Source organism: Seriola aureovittata, chromosome 18 (genome assembly GCF_021018895.1).
Source record: "Seriola aureovittata isolate HTS-2021-v1 ecotype China chromosome 18, ASM2101889v1, whole genome shotgun sequence".
Classification (NCBI taxonomy): Eukaryota; Metazoa; Chordata; class Actinopteri; order Carangiformes; family Carangidae; genus Seriola; species Seriola aureovittata.
This window is the reverse complement of record NC_079381.1, coordinates 14,526,030-14,535,236: the sequence shown is the minus strand read 5'-3', so window position 1 is coordinate 14,535,236 and position 9,207 is coordinate 14,526,030.

Here is a 9,207-nt window from a genome sequence, read left to right as displayed (position 1 = left end):
ATTAGAAAATGTTATCTGTACTTTGATCCTCTTTCAGTCAGCTGTTACTGTGTCAGTCCACTTAAAAGTTAAAAACTGAATCTTGCTATTGTTGGATAAAAATCTATTCCCTTCCTATCTTGCTCATTCACTGTCTGGTTTTTAAAAAAACGGCATTAAACACACTTCTGTAGAAAGGTTAATATTATTATTTGTAGTCAGATTTTATTCACACATTTTGTAAGCCAGGTTTTCACTCAACAGGTATGGTATTCCTTTTTTGGGCAGTGTGGGATAATTACCTGAGCAAAGCACATACGAATTTTGGCTGTATTTTACCCATCAGAATATATTGTGGTTATTCAATCTCTTCATCTACCTGTCTGTGTCGAGAGGGCTCCAATGTTCACTGACCCCCCTCCTCTTTAAACACAATGAAGCAGGAACAATGGCCATGGAGGGTTAATTACCACCAATTAGAGGCCGAAGTGGCTCTCCTTCACTATGGCTTGTGTGTAACCTAAGCCCAGGGAGTCATGTGGGGGCTCTGTTGTAATTTCTGTCCCACTGTCTCTGCTCCTCACTGGGAGCTGAGCTTTTTTTTAACCTGCCTCCAGGTGATTCTGCATTTAATTCAACTTGTGCATAGACATTTGCTCTTTCAACTTATTCAAAATTCACCTCATTTTTACCCCTGCCGGGATGTTACGTTTTCACGCATGTCTCTTTATTTGTCAGCAGCATAACTCAAAAAATACTGAACTTGGTGGAGGCCAGGGGGGAACCCATTACCCATTACATTTTGGGACAGATCCAGATCATTTAGTATTAAGTCTGGTGTATGTTGTTTGACATTGGCCTTAGCAGAGGTCTGCCCTTCTGGTTCTGTTCGTGTTTTCCTGCGTTTGTTTGTGTGTGACTTTTCTTTTCAATAATAACGTTCACATCGTATTATTTATTACTGCTTGGATTAAGACCCCTTCAGTTAAATCTGAATAAAATGTCAATTGCTTCTTGTTGCTGAACATTTCACTAAATGCTACTTTACTGAGCAGGACTGCTCCCCTGAGGTTTATGCAGAAAGCTAATGGGCCTGGCAATGATGATGAGGTCACTCTCTTACTGCTAAGAAACAATGAGCAATTTACAGGCCAGGATATCGTGCCAATACTGTCAGCTTACTATTAATACATTATTTATATTTGTACCTTTTATATTCACTTGTAGCACTAGATGGAGTAGGATAAATGGTAATAGTAAGGAGGATGAGTGGCTCATATTTTCTATACTCAAATACAAGTGTGAAGGCTGTTTAAACAAACTTTCCTTAATATGGTGGCTGAGTTCGACTAAATTAAGATTCAGAAAGTGATGTTGTGCAAACAGGTAACTGAGGACAGAATACTTCGACAGCAGCTGTATTAATTTGTTAATTAATACTGTGTCTCATATCACTTATTGGGTATGAATGCCACTGACGTACTCAAACAGCACTGATTTGTCCTAATAGCTGAGATGTCCACTTCACCCGTGGCCTACTCTTGAAATTTGATCTCCTCCTGCAACATCAAAAGACCATCTGTGAGGAACCATCAAAATAAAGCAGGATACACTTTGCCTTCCAGGCTAGCTAACATCCATGGATCCTGTGTGTGTGTTTCCTTGATGTCGAAGCCTATTTTCTGGTGTCAAAGGACATCCATATGGTGATGTCCTGAAGATCTATAGACAGATGGGACCATTACGGTCAAAGCCCCTGGCTTTGTTTGGCCTGAGCCGGTGATGAAATATTGATGGAAAAATAGAAATATTTTGCCTGCTACTCAATGTTGCTCATCTAAAAGGGTTAATGAGTGTTAGGACTTCCTTGTCTCCTGTTACAACAAAATGTAGTTCAGCTACCCACTAACACTGGAGTCTGCAGGCTCCATGGGGCTAATAAGAATCAATAACCTTTTTCTATGCCAGATTAAGTTACTCTGTTATAATTGATCTAGTAGCTGAATTCACAGCTTCATTGAGTTGTAGGTTGCTAACGTTTTGACATTGTCCACCTTTAAGAATGGTATGCTTAATGAAAGAGTTAAGACATTTTGGGAAATACACAAATTTATTTTCTTCGTGTGAATCTACAGCCAGCAGCCTGTTAGCTTAGCTTAGCATAAAGATTGGAAACAGCTACAGGTACCCAAATCTGCAACAATTTGCTATACATGAGATATAATGTGTTAATTGGTTAGTTTTAGAGTCTCAGTGCTAAACTGGGATAATTGATTCCTAGCTTTATATTCAAAAGTCCCACATTGTAGAAAGAGAAATTTAGATTTTGTTTACGGAGAATTATTCAGAAACAGTGACTTAAAACAAACCACCAAGACTTCTGTAACTTTGTAATTTCATAATGAAACGGTTGTCATCCATTTTTTGGTGTTGTTTTAACTTTATTAACAACACAAGGTTGAGGAAGTGCAGTACAATTGCTGAATGTCAGGAAGCTAATATGTTATCACACAGCCTTCCCAAGGATAGTAACAGTAGACCAGTGGCTAAAAGTGATTTTTTTTCTTAACTACAGGAGCATTTTAGCCCAAATTTGACCGTCTGTTTCATTTCAGAGCTGACTGACCATCGCCATTTGCATTTACCAGAGATTTTTTATAAAGCTACAGTAGTAGACAACAATCTGTTTCCTGTGTTTGGGGAGGAGGTGTGTCACTCAGAAAAGCTCTGAGACTAACATAAATGCTCTCTTCTTGTTAGAGCTCCACAAACAAATCAATTGTGTATTATTTGTAACACTGTTCCTAACAATTACAGCGCATTACTCAGTATTTGTTGTCAAATTAATATAGATATCCATTGTAATCATTCACTGTAAATATAAGGACTCATAATTAGCAAAAACATTAATTAAGCTCTTATTATTAGAAACAGCTAAATGACTATGATTTAATTTTGTTTTTAAAATGAATTATTCTTCCACAACTCCTACACAGTCTCCTGAAGGGAAACTTTCTTTTTTTTCTTTCTGCAGATGCACCACTTGTTACAGACTCTAATGTAATGAAAGTATTTTTCACTACTTTTGGTCTAAGTCAGCAGCGACTCTGTGAGCATCAGTATATGGATGGCTATAATCCAGATCCATGCAGTCTGCTGCTTGTCTGCTTTGCCACCGTTCAGACCTGTTGAGCCTGGCAGTCAACCACCTGTTCCTTATTCAAACATACAGACCAAAAGGGGCCCACCTGCAAATCATGAATCAAAGTAAGATTTCATCATGCAGGGTGTCTTTTCCAACCATATCGAAAGCCCTCTGACCTGCTTAAAGTTTTCTGTATTGTTCCTTGAATAATCTTGACTAAAGATATAATTTCTGTCAGATTTTTCTTTTATTAAAGCTGCTGCTATCAAAAACCTTCCTTCACTATTATGCCCTCCTCCACTTCCCAGGTCCCCCAGTGCAGCAGCAGTAATGCAGCACGTTGATCTCAAATCAATAGATTTATCTCCCTCATTTGCAAGGGACTTGGCTCGTGCCTCTCCCCTTCCCCTCCCCTCCCGGGGGTCTGCTGTTTGCTGGCACACACTCTTTATGTTCTTCGATCTGTTGCTCTGTTGCGAGTTGGTGAATGGATGAGGGGGCCTATCAGGTTCAAGGTGGGTCTGCTGGTAGGGTTTGTTTCGCCCCACTCACGCTGAATCCCTTGGACGATCTAAATGTTTAATGGCGCTGGTTATTTGGTTGTTATGGCGTGTGTTATGATGGATGGTAATGCAATGTTTTCTGATGGTGCCTGAATTACACCACAGGGTATGCAGGCTGTTTGAGGTGGGTGTTTAACTGACCTACATTTTTGAGTCTAGGAAATACATTATGAAATTACAATTAAAGTTAAAGGATTTTCTGTAAATGTTTTTATCAAATTTATTTTACTGCATCTTTTAAACATACACACTGTGCAGGTGTAACCACATACATATCAACATATAAATTGCAAGCCTGCCATCAAATTTCCCTACCCCTAACCACCTTGCCTCACCTTCACCACCACTCCTCACCCTTAATCCTCAAAATTAAAAAAATGTCTACAAGATAACAGAAAAGTAGAAATTACATAATGAATAAATAGATGAATGAATAAGTGAAAGACAGCTCTGAACCCATTTCCTCCCATTGCCTAATGGAGATACACACAAATTCAAAGTGGTGAAATTGAGAAGAAAAACATGACTCCGTCAGGAAGAAGAGGTTTCACCTAATGAACTACAGTCCAAACATTAATGGCATATTTCTTAGTCCCGTGCATTGTTCTTATTAACATTTCAATGAAAGGTATCAAGAATAAAACATATTGATTGAGGGGAGATGGTGGTGACTATTGCACAGCAGAAAGCTATAGTAGCCAAACCAGCAAATAAGATACATGACAACGAAGAAGAATCATCATGTAATAATAATAATTTGGGGCAACAAGGTATTTTCTATAATAATTAAATGAGATGGAGTCGAAGAAGCTTGTCTCCAAAACTGTGCAACACCAGGACACTCCCAGAAGTTATTGTATAGTTTACAGGTTTAATAAAAAATAAATTCTGTGCCTGAGTTATAAATTGATTTTTTTTTTTTTTTTTTTAAAGAAAGAAAATTTAGAAACCAGCTCTCCAATGTGGTTCAGAGGGGAGTTTGGTACCCCGTAAGTTTGTAAAGCCTGTCTTGACAAAGATAAAACATGAATAAATTTCTTTAGTTCTGGATCCTAAAAGTCACATCATATCGGTAAATAAATCTTGCCAAGTGTCAGTCGGGCAGCCCTGGAATATCTGTGCTCCTTTGTATGCATGAAATGAGGAAAACATGTTTTGCTTCATGGGACATGTGAATGTATTGCCACCTTAATGCTCAACTTTGGTTGAGCATTACTTGCCGCTTTGCACCTCAGTGAGTATGAGCGACACAGCAGTAGGTGAGGGTTTTATCTTGAAAGTAGATTCAGCACCAACAGAGTACATCGAAGATAGATTCCACTTTTAAAATGCCTCAGACCCCCGTAAGCAGTGGGTTTAAAGTGCTGAAAAGAATCACAACACTGCTTTCCTTTGGATGAATAAAAAAAACAACAAAAAAAATTCTGTCCATCTTTGAAACTCTGCCTGCTGATGTGCTTTTATTTCTGTCATGCTTGGTGTTTGGATTCGAACAGCGCCTTGTCTCATCCTTAAGAAACTCTTCTCGGTGGTCTTGTTGTGTATAGTGACAGCGGAAAAATTACCTGCAAAACACTCTTTGTCAGCTCGCTGTGCAGAGAGCTCACAAACAACACCATTTAGCTATTATTTCCTCTCAGTCGCAGATACACACAGCAACAGCCTAACGTTTATCAAGAAAAATGGGCGACTGTGGGAGAGGAGGCAAATAGGACAGGTGGAGAGAGAGGCCAAGAGAGAGGGATGGAGAAAAGAAGAGGAGGGGGGTTATTGGAGCCAGGGAGGGGTCATGGTGTCCCAGTGGAGAGAAATAGTGGAAAACATCCGTAATTTTCACCGCGGGATCCCATGTAATTGAGTCATTTAAAATACAGATACAGAGCTGAATCAAAGCAAAGTGGCTTGTGGAGGAGGAGGAGGAGGAGGAGGAGGAGGCTGCAAAGTAAAATGGAAGAGAGGTAAAAACAAGGAGGTAGACGTGTGTGTCTCCTATTATTGGACAAAGCTGGTCTGTTTATCCTTTTCATCTGTCAATCTTCTCTTTCAAGACAGGATGTTACCTTTCAGAGATTTATTTTTTTTCTATGTTTGTTAGGCTACTCTTACACCCTCCATGATACTCCTGCTTTCTTTTCTCTTTATTTACCACCTCAAAATTGTATCTTATTCTTTTTTTTTAATTTTTGCAGTAAATGATGCACTTTTTATTTTTCCCCTCTTTCTCTTTGTTATTTCAGTCAGTGTTTTTGCTCTGGTGGTGGAGATGTATCGCTTATAATTTGCAAGTGTAGGCTACACTTTGGTTTTTATATGAATTGGTTCTGACTACGCATGTAATGAGAAACAAACACGACTTTAAAAAACATATGAAGTGCAGCTAGAACGATATGTTGAAAAATAGCATAATTATAATACACAATAAAAGATTTTAGATTTTTTGCTAGAAGATGCTAGTTACAAGCTCTGCTGGTGAGAGTGTTTGTGAAAGAGAATGGGGATTTAGTTTAGTGATTTAGTTTGGGTTTGCTGCAGCTGAATTGATAAATTGTATCAAGTCATTCGAGGCGAATCAGTTCGCTGAAAACTACAAGTTTGAGAATAAAAAATACATCTGGAGGTGTGGAGTTAGGAGGAGGTGAGCTTTCCGTGCCTCATCTCTGCTTGAAGCTAAAGCTCAAGGCTACATTAGCCGCAACTAGCGTAACTTTCACCAATTGAGTTGCGTTGCAGGTAATGTAGGTGCCAGGTTTTGACAATGAAGAAGAATGCGTGGAATAATTTTTTTCTGCTACATCGGTGTTGATACATGATGGTGTCCATCCAACAATGTTACAGGAGTACTTATATAACAGCAAAATAACAAAATAAATGGAGTAAATTATAAATTAATAAGAAAAAGACACAGCAGATTAAAACAATATAAAACAGTAAAGCCATGATAACCATACAAACATAAAAGCATAGTTTTAATGTCAGAAAAGGCTTTCCAATAAAAGTGAGTTTTAAAAAATGATTTGAGAGTAGCTTCAGATTTGGTTCATATTTTGTTCGGTGTGTTTTTGTATGTATGTATGAAAATATGTTAGAACCACCAGCTTTTATTCACTGCTTCCCTCTTTATGAACGTGTTCCTGAATAAAAGCTGCGCTGGGATACCTCAGAGGTCTCCAGATTGAAACACTATCCGTTTCTTGTATCCTGCCTTTAGAAATTTGCGCCCACAGCAGAACTGTGGCAATTATGAAGCAATTACAGTTTCATATGGCCTGTTCTTTTCAGACTGAGGAGGAGAAAGGAGGAGGAGGTAAAAGCTCAGTAGTTAAAAAAGAGTAAGTGTGCCAGTATTGATGTTCCTTTTTTCTAAACGCTCTGTTTTGCAGCTGGACATGAATTCCACTAATAGCCTACCTGACCACAAAAACATCACATTATCACTGCACTGAAAATAAAATAAAAAGGGAAATGGATCATTTAATCAGCACATTGATGATTTCTTGAACTTTTTAGTCTTGTTGAACTCAGTTGACGATTGGCCCTTCAGCTTTACCACAGTGAACCCTGGGAACAAGAGTCTATTCTCTCTGCAAGACAATGACAGGGAGGAAGCTGTGTGTGTGTGTGACACTTGATCAGCCTGCTACGGTAACCACAGCTACACACACGCACACACACACACAAACACAAACACACGCACACACACACACACACTTGGTCTACACTAATCAGTTCCCACTGCTTGATTGGCAGGACTCCAGAGACCCACACCTGCTTTACTTTCTAGGCTGTTTGACCAGATGGGGGCTGAATTCATACTAACTGTCAATATATATATATGTGTGTGTGTGTGTGTGTGTGTGTGTGTGTGTGTGTGTGTGTGTGTGTGTGTGTGTGTGTGTGTGTGTGTGTGTGTGTGTGTGTGTGTGTGTGTGTGTGTGTGTGTGTGTGTGTGTGTGTGTGTTCCTTCATCCATGCATCATCCAGTTGTATATGACAACCACCACCTGACTTACCCTTTGATACCAGAGCCCTAAAATCCTTTCCCAGCCACCTCCGGGTTTGAATACATTGGACAGCACATGGTAGCAATATGTTTGCAGGGCCAGGATCATACTTTAGTCATGCTAAACTGGAGGTCTTCATTTAGAGGTGCTGGTCTGGGAACAGCCCTCAGTTCCCACTTAATTTCTCTGCTTCTTTTTTTGAGGTGACAACATGCCCAGGGGCAGGAAAGGAAGGAAAATTGATATCTGTACAGCTGTCTGTAAGACGCAGCAGTCTGCTTGTCTCAAACTCAAGGTCAGTCATCCCTGTTCAAGCAGCTGCATGAGCATGATACATGAGAGACCACAGAGGGCAACAGTGATTTAAGTGTTTAGAAACAGTACATATCTTAGGAGAATTATTATAAGCTTCAGGCTAGTGCATTTCCTCTTATGGCCTAAAATCACATTTTTGGCCTAAAAATATCAGACAGATTTGGGCTTTTAATACCACAAGGCACTAGACACTATGATGCATTGTTAAGAAAATTATTCTAAGGCATTTGTCCTGAAGAAAAGTTTCATTAGAAACAAAAAACTAAAACCACCCTGAACTTTGTCTAACTCTGCTGGACCACACATTCAATTTTAGCCCTTTTCTGGTCCACTTTGTTCAATGAGGTTTGGTTACAATTTATGGAGCAGGAACTGTTTTGCATAAACAGTTTGGAAATTTGCAGCAATTTTACTTTCTTCTGTCTGGCTGCTGGCATTTCCCAGATGTGCAACAATAGATGTTTCCACATGTGCAGCAGGGGAGAAAAACCAATATTCCTAGATTTTCATTTTATTTTGTCAGATGGGAATTTTTTGATCCTGTCAAGACAGATTGAACCATTAATAGCAAATGCTAGTTTAAAACACCTTACATCTCTGTAGAAGGGGTTGTAAGATCTACAGTATGTTAGTATTCTTTCTTTGTTTTTCCTGTTTAACAAACACTTGTTGTAAGGTGGATCAACTATAAATAAGAGATAAAACACATCTGCACACACATAAATCTTGGTTTAAAAGTATTTCAGTATATTTCAATGCTTGAAAAGTTAAGCAAATATAGTATAGGCATAATTTTAATATATATATTATAATTATATCAGATTCTGAAGTGACTCCAGTTATATATATATATATACTTTCTTGCACAGCTCATATATTATGCACATCTTACCAAAACTTTCATGAGGTTTATAATACATTATATATATCTTTTTTGATACTGATTCAGCTTGAAGTTGAATTGTATTATAACAAGAGGACAGAGGTGTTTATACTATGCAAAAGGTTTGATGTTTAGATTCTTATCCATCACACAGAACCAAGAGGAAGGTGTGTGATGAGTCCCAAATTCATTCTGCAAGTAGCCCAAACATACAGAGTCATAAAGAACTATCTTCAGGAACAAGAAGAACAAGGAGTCCTGCAGCAGATCATGCGGCCCCCACAGACCCCTGATCTCAGCATCATGCAGTCAGTCTGGGAT